This window comes from Triticum aestivum, chromosome 5A (genome assembly GCF_018294505.1).
Source record: "Triticum aestivum cultivar Chinese Spring chromosome 5A, IWGSC CS RefSeq v2.1, whole genome shotgun sequence".
Classification (NCBI taxonomy): domain Eukaryota; kingdom Viridiplantae; phylum Streptophyta; class Magnoliopsida; order Poales; family Poaceae; genus Triticum; species Triticum aestivum.
Genome location: NC_057806.1, coordinates 156,020,294 through 156,029,180, shown reverse-complemented (window position 1 = coordinate 156,029,180; position 8,887 = coordinate 156,020,294).

Genomic DNA, 8,887 nt, shown 5'->3' with positions numbered 1-8,887 from the left:
CAAGAAACAAAAAAAAAGCCCTCGCCCCGCCCCACCTGCCTCCTTTTTCCGACAACAGCCCCCCACCCCGACCCACCTTCTCCCACCTCCCTCTGCCGCTCCGATTCCATCCAGCCCGCCCCCACCCCCACTCCCCGGCGGCTACATTTCGATGGATCTGGCTGCATCCAGACCAGTCGTCCCCTAGCCACCTTCCTCTCGCACCAGAACAGGCCACAACCCCTTCCTGGATCCCTGACGGTCGCTTGCCCCTCTGCCCCAAACCATCGTCGGTCAGGGACCAAGGCGCCGCCGGTCCTGGCGAGCACCACCGCGCACCCGCCGTCCACCCCACGCCATGGCTCCGCTCCCGACTCCCTGGATCCCTGGTGACCTCCTGCTGGCTGCCATGGCTGGATCCATCCTTCCCACCCCTGGATCCGCAGCGGCCCTGCATCACCGACCTCCGCCTGTCCCGCGCCGGCGCCCTTGGATCCACAGCGGCCCTGCATCACCGATCTTCCTGGCCCTTCGTCCGCTGGATCCACCAGCCCCGCCACCTTCCACCATGTCAACGCCGCCGGGGGGCAAGGTCTTCCCCTCCCTCTTTGGCAGGGCGGCCCCATCGAGCAACTCCCTTCCCCTATCGCCGGCGTGGCTGCAGTACACTCCTTGCTCGCTGCAGTCCGCACGGTGGTCTCTGATCCGCGGCGTGCAGTGCACCTCGTCGTGCGGGTGCGGTTTAGAAGAGTTTTTTCGTTTTATTCTCGATTTTGCTTATGCAGTTCTGCTAGATCCCGCGAGCAGTGCGCCGCACCCCCCGATGTGCTTCATCCATGGCCACCCCACGCGATCTCAGCGAGCAGGTCAACTTTGTGCTGGACCTCCTTGGGTGGGCAAGTGGACTGCACGGCGCATGGCTAGCGGTGGTGCTCGGGCGGCACCTCATGCAGCTCCTTCCTGTACCGGCTTCGTGCCCAGTGCGGCTCGGTTGGCGCTGCCATGCAGCTCGGGAGGTACCCCCTCGACGACGGTTGACCATCCCATTCCTCCCCAAAAAATTTGTGCCATAATTTTATTTTGCTTTATATTTTGCAGTGGAGCTCGCATGGACGTGCAATGTGGAAACATGTGTGAAGGAGAAAAAAAGGATATCATTGTTTTTCTGAAGTTCGGTTTTATTGTTTGAGAAAACACTTGTGTATGATGCGAGCTGGCTGTGTGCTAACATGTGTCGAGAGGTTCACTTTCTTGCGTTCAAGAGGTTCTCTTTATATTCCTTGGGAAAAATGCTGAGAAAAACAGTGCAATTTTTTTGACAAAAAAGAAATCATTGGTTCGGCTTTGAAGACAAAAAAGGCAATACTCCGACGACTGACACGACTATATCTTTTTCCCTTCGATGCAGTTCATCTCTTGTGTCTGATGCACAAAAAATCAAAAAAGAAATGTAATTCGCTTGTATCGCCCATGTGGTACATGCTTTTCCTTCCACACGAAAACTAAACAAAAAAATGTAAAAGAACAGTACATAGTAAAAGGACAACAACCAAAAACAATGAAGAAAAAACAGAAATGCAATTGATCTCATCGTGTTTAATGGTCCACTTTTCCTTTTGGTATTTTTCAAAGGGATATGAAAAAAGAGAGGTTCAAACGGTGTGCAACAGCAGTGCACACTTTGAAAAATAAAACCTAATGTGGTTGACTAATGTGATTGTGGATGTGTGAGTGTGGCTGTGTGAAAATAATAAATGGCTATGTATATTTTGAAGCTCACTTTGATGTCTCACGCAGTTTGCTATAAAAACCTATATGTGGTTCACTCAGTAAACAGAAACGAAAAAGATCTCAAAAAGAAGCTCACTTCTTATTAGATGTAGTTCAATCGGTCAGCCCCATACGGTCCACCTGCCTAGTCTGTGCGCATGAAAAATAATAAGTATGAAAAAAGCAATAAAATCTTATGCGGTTTACTTTTCGTAGTGTCGAGGTTCACTTTCGATAGTGTTGCGGTTCACTTACACCTCGACGTGAAGCGTGCTCTACTTCCTCGTCATGGAAAATTTACGTCCAACAAAAAAAGTTATGCAAGTCGCTTGCACGTCCGATGCAGTGCGGTTTTCAGTATGAAGCAGTGCGGTCGGCCGTATGATGTTGTTCATCTCGGAAGTGCAAAAAAATTGTTACGGAAGCGAAGAAAATTAATGTGGTTCACTTCTTGATAGTGTTGTGGTTCATTTACACCCGATGTGAAGTGCACTCTACTTTCTTGTCCTTGAAAAAAATTACGTTTGAATAAAATAAACCATGCAGTTCTCTAACACGTCTGATGCAGTGCGGTTTTTCGTCCGATGCAGTGCGGTTTTTCGTCCGATGCAGTGCGGTTTTCAGTCGGATGAAGTACCCATGTTGATTAAGGTGTCGCGAAAAAACAGAGTGGCCGCATTTCGGTAAATTTAAAACTGCTCTTAAACCGTAAGGAATTAGAGAGAGTGTTCTACATGAAAAAGTTGCATCTCGTCGATATCTTTCCAATGCCATATCATTTGAATCATTTCGACAACCGATTTGTAAAATTTCGTGAAAAATGGCCACTGTCACTCATCGTCCATCGTATGATTTTTAAAATTAACTTAAAACCGCGAGGAATCTCAAAAACATTTCAACATATGAAAGTTGCGCCTCGTCCATAGATTTTCAATGGTATATTACACGCCTTGTTTCGACAAACGGTGAAAAAACTAGAGGGAAAACAATACCGAAAATTTTAAAATTTTGAAAAACAGAATTCCGCAATTTAGTAAATTTGAAACTGCTCTTAAACCGTAACGAATTATAGAAAACAATAGTTACAAAAAAGATGCGCCTCGATGATATCTATCCAACGGTTTATCATTTGCCTCATTCCGACGAGCGGTTTAGAAAAAAACGTGAAAAAACGATCGCAGCCACTCTTTGTGAGCCGCATCATTTCTGAAACTGCTCTTAAACCGCCGGGAATCTCGAAAAGTGTTCAACATGGCGAAGTTGCGCCTAACCCGTAGCTTTCCAATGGTATATTACACGCCTCATTCCGATAAACGGTTAAAAAATTAGAGCGAAAACAGTACCGAAAAAACACTACGCGCAGTTTTTTCCGACGCGAAGTTCACTAGTCTCTGTAATGCAGTGCTCTTGCTAAAGAAAGTGTAGTGCCCTCGCGTTGAGCATGCAGTGCGGAAGTGTTATCAGAATAACTATTCTGATAATATTATCAGAATAGACGGGCTATATATATATATATATGGCTAGACTATTCTGTTAGCCCCCCCCCCCCCCCGCCGCCCTATATAGGCGCGACGCGCAGACCACCGTAGAATCCCCCCGACCCAGCCCAAAACCAACCCGCCTTCTTCCGCCGGAGGCAGCCGTCGTGGGCGAGGGAGCGACGACGCCAGCCGGAGCGAGGGAGCCCGCGGCGCCGTAACTGGCCGGCGACGGATCCGCCGCCGTCTCCTGCCTCCTTCCGTCGCCGGATCCATCGACGGGGCCGTGATCCCCGCCTCCTGCCTCCCTCCGTTGCCAGATCCATCAACGGGGCCGTGATCCCCGTCTCCTGCCTCCCTCCTTCGCCGGATCCATCGACGGGGCCGTCATCCCCGAATCCCGCCTCCCCCCGTCGCCGAATCCAACAACGGGGCCATCATCCCCGCCTCCTGCCTCCCTCCGTCGCCGGGGCTCCTTCTCCGAGGCAGTGATCCCCGCAAGGTGCTGCCTCCCCGGACCTCTTTGCTAGACGTCCACCACAAGAAGGAGCTGCATCAATGGCGCCGCCTCCCAAGAACATGTCAGTACGCCACCCATGAGAGGAAGAAGAAGAAGTCAGTACACTTGAGGTAATGTCTGCTTTCCACATTTGTGTCAGTACATCAGTCCTGCTATGAAGAAGAACCTGATCAGTTCATTACACCCCTGCCACTCGATGCACAATTTGGATGTCGAGGTTACTGTCAGTACCTCTAATATGCTAGCTTCAGTTCAAAGCCAAAAAACATAAACTTATGCATCAGTCCAAGTAGCTACTAGGCTTTATATAAGGTTCAACTACCACTGCAAGTTGTATGGTGTTATTTCTAATAGTACATGTCATGTAGTTGCATCAGTTCGAACTAGTGAAAGAATGTTGTTGAAAAAATATACACTTGTTACACAGTAAGTTCAATGATATATAAACTAGGAGTACTTCTAGTGTAGTTGCATAAGTTATAGATGAACAAAAGAGAAGGCATGCATCAGTTTTATATATATCCATACATCTCTGAAGTTCAATGTTCAGTTTACAAACAGTGCTAAAAACAGTACATCGGTACATCAGTGTTGAACATGTACGTTCATCAGTTCAACTGAAAACGAAACCAGATACAAAATAGAGAACAAAGTTTAAATAATGGCCAGCGATGCAAGTTCAACTTATACATTGCCTTCAGTGCATGACATGTTACCCATAGCATGTATACGAGAAAAATGCAGAAAAGATTAATCCCAAAACTGTTGAATGTCATTGCAGAAGCATGCAAGGTGGCACACGTAGTGAGAGTTTGATGAGCCAAGAAGATATGGGGCACCACCTGGTTGGGTAACACCAAAAATACCCCCTAGATACTTCAACAATACAGGCAGATTTCAAGATACACTGGAATCATCAGAAGCATGGACATGTTCTTCTATGCAGCAAACACAAATATCTGGGAATACAAGCTTTGTCACTACTGGGTTGCAACAAGGCCAACAATATCCACAACAACAAATGTTTTCCTTCCCTAGCGCATGCAGAAAGCCAAGGATAGGAAGCCGTGGATGGGTTGCAACAAGTCTTCCACCAGTCGCTCTGTCGGCATCAATCATATGTGCTGCAAAAGCGGTTCCAAAGTACAAGATATGAGCCATATAGACAGGAGCAACCTCATAACGAATCTGAGGGGAGACGGCCATACAATGAGAGACAGAGATCTTCATCAACATTGCTCCCTCCAAGAGATGCATTGCTGCATGTGACAAGGGTGACACCACCCGCGCCCATACACCAGGGTGAACGGCAAACACAGGAGGCAACGCAAAGCTATACACATGTAAGTATCGATATAGAAAAAACATACAAGCACAGTCCCATACCATGGTACTGTGACCACCCCATCTAACATTTTCATAACTGCATTTTTGTTTGCTCACTATTGCATGCAGCCACCTAACATTGAAGCTTAATTATGTTCTGCCAAGACTAGAGATGCGCTTTGAAACTTTCGAAGAAACAAAGAACTTCTACAACGTCTATGCGAAGCACGCATGTTTTGCTGTCAGGAAAGGCCCCAAGTTTAAGACCAGAGCCTACCTTTATTGCACGTGCAATGGAGTCTATGAATCAAAGTGTCTGAAGCAAATAGACAGCGGCACAAAATGACAGCCAGGACTAACTGCGGGGCTAAAATGAGGCTGAAGAAGGAAAAGGATGGAACATTTGTCATAAAAGAGATAGTCTGGGAACACAACCACAGGCTACAACTCACTCTGCAAATGCTTGTCTTCTTGCACTCCCACAAAAACTTTGAAAAAACAATCTTGGAGTACATTAAGTACCTGCAGTTCAAAGGCATTGATCACACGCAAATCATGAGCATACAGGGCGGTGATGACCCTGGTAGGTACTTCCTCGAAATGAATTCCAAAGACCTGATTAACCTGTAAGTACAAACTTGTTCTCCTCCCATAAACCGCCTCCGTCTTTTTTTCTCTGTCAGTACAAACATATTACGCAACGCATGACCTGACACCAGTTCAACATGCATTTTTGAATGAACTTTTAATATGCAGGAAAGCAAAGAATTCAAGGATGGATGATGTGGACGATGTCCTAAAGCTATAAACAGGGAATTCTTCTGTGACATGCAACTCAATGAGTCCGACAGAGTTAATAACATATCCTGGGCGAATGCAAGCTACCGAGGGGCCTTTCAGGACTTTGGTGACTGCGTAACATTTGACACCACATATAAGACCAACAAGTACCATATGCCACTTGGGGTGTTTGTCGGTACTAACAACCACTTACATACTACATTCTTTGGTTTCGACCTGATAAGAGATGAGGATGCAGATTCATTCAAATGGTTGTTCAAGACATTTTTAAGGTGCATGAGAGGGAAGGCTCCTACATGCATCCTCACAGGTACAACCGCCAAAACCACCCCTAACCACCCCCCTCCCCAAAAAAATGAAAAGGAAAATAACACAGTAAAAATGTTGTGTCAGTTCTATTTGTATATATGCACCACCATCTGCTGACCACTCCACGTCTCTTTTCTCATTACCAGACTAGTGCCCGGCAATGGCTTCAACGATCCCAGATGCCTTCAAGAACACAGTACACAAGCTGTGTCGCTGGCACATTATGAAGAAGTACATGGAACACCTCGCATACCTGTACAACCTGCACGAAGACTTTAAGGATGAATTCACATCAATCCTCAACTAGCCCCTCATGCCAACTGAGTTTGAGGCTGCCTGGAAAAGACCGATGGATAAGTACAACCTCCACGATGATGCCACGATGGTGGGCATGTGGAATGAGCGTGAGAGATGGATATCAGCCTACTTCAAAGAAATTTTCTGCGCCAAAATGACATCCACACAGCGAAGTGAGAGCATGAACTATGTGCTCAAGAAGAACTTCATAAGTGAGAGACAAAACCTACACCAGTTTGTCAGCCAGGTAAACTCTTGCGTCAAAACCAGGAGGCAGGCGGAGAATCAGGAGACAATGGGTAACTGGGTATAGCTCTATCACCTGTCGTAAGACAAAAAATAACATGCTTACTAAAGTAAAACTTTATTAGTTAGACAAGTTTTTGCTGCGAGAAAACTAACAATTTGGTCATCATTCTTGCGTGTGCAGAAGGAACAAAACACTCTGACCTTCTATGGGTTTGACACCTAGATGGCAAAGGTTTACTCACGAGCTGTGCACATCGAGATCAGAAAAAGGCAAAAACTAAGCACACTCTTCATGGCGACAGAGACAGAAGAGCCCACAAAGTACCTCGTGTGCTACAACCACCCGCAAAAACTGTCTGCGTGGGCTCAGCATACGTTCCAGGTGGTTGCAGACCCCGTGGGAGAAACATATGAGTGCGAGCGCAGGCTATGGGACCACATAGGTGAGGACTAAAAAAGATGTTACATACTGTACTACTTTTTTTGCAAAGTTTTTATTTGAATGAAATGACATAAAACATGCACCTCTTCCAAAAAAATATAGGTCTTTTCTGCGTGCATGTCTGTGCATGATGCAGACAATTAAGGCTGCCAGCGTTCTAGAGAAATACATCCTCAGGAGATACACCAAACGCCCGAACATCCAGCCAACATTCAACATAAATGACTTGAGGACAGTAGCGTCAAACAAGGCATCCCAATACTGCATTGAAAGCTCACTGCTGACGCTGAACATGAGGGTGCACAGAAAAAGCCTCAGAAGCCAAGAGCAAATGGCGAGGTCACGGGTCGTCTTGGACAAGCTTGAACAAGAACTCGATGCCATGCACTCTACTGAAAATGGAGGTGTCACAGGCAATGAAGCCATTGAGCGGGATATTGCTACAATGTTATCCGAGATGAACCATCTGGGAGTTGTTGACCCGTTCGACAACGACGAAGAGGAGCAGCAGCAACCAGAGCTTGCCCATGTGCACACTCAAGAGCAGCAACATGCTCACATACAAGATCATGAGTTTGATGGTGCTGTAGGCGAACAACATGACAACAGGACATCCTACTGGCAGCAGCAGGAAAGGGTGATTAAACCACCCATATTCTCAAACACAAAGGGGGGGAAGAGTAAGAGGCAAGCAGCGAAAGCAGCAACCACAAAGCTGCCACGCCCCATCAAGCGCGTGGAATTTGGCCCGGACGGCAAACCTCTCGGGATAAGGGCATGTGGATTCTGCAATGTCGTGAGCAACCATAACTACTGCACATGCCCACTCCACACAGATGCCACTGTCAACAAGCAAACGCTGCACAGGTAGATTGGAGCCACCCAGGTTTATACCAATGGAGACAACACACGTAATAGCTACACTTGCCGCAAGTGTGGGGGAACTGACGGGCATAATGCCCGCATGTGCAAAGTGGGCAAGCAGGTCAGTGGCGCTGAATAGAAATAGGGCAAGGTGCAGAGTTCCAAAAAATTAAATGAAGACGATGAAGAAGAAGAGTTTGATTAGAATGACGACCAATCAGACGGAGACAATGAAGATGACAGTGTCGGGGACGAGGAAACTGAAACTGACGATGAAGCTGCCAAGGCTCAACCAGGAAAGGGCGTCGGCAAGGCACAACATTCGGGGCCAGTTAGGAGAAGCTCAAGAGTGAACAACACATAGTGGTTATACCGTTGCGTCAACTAAAAAATAACGTTGTAGTCTCAGTTGCCTCGGCACACAATGAGGAAACATTTCAGAAACACTATAGTTACCAAAACTTATTTTGCTTTATCGTCGATTTCTCGATCAGTACTATAGTTAAGATATAATTCGTGATTTGTGCCCGCTGGAGCAGTGACATTATTATGTAAACCATTTGATAATCCTTTTGAATGCAGTCACAAATACATTTGTACTGCCGAAAACACTACTGTCGACCAGTAACTCAGCAAAAATATGTTAAGGAAAATTTAAACTCTTATAGTACATCAGTATTGATAATTCTCAGTCGTCGGTACAAAGGCAGAGTAAAACAAACACACCTATGAACACCTCCAAAAAACATCGTTTTGAAAAAACAAAGCTATGTCTGCTTCCGCCAGTCCCAATTCAGAAAGACCATCAGTACATAAAAATAATTACCTCAAGCAAAATGTGAATATAATACA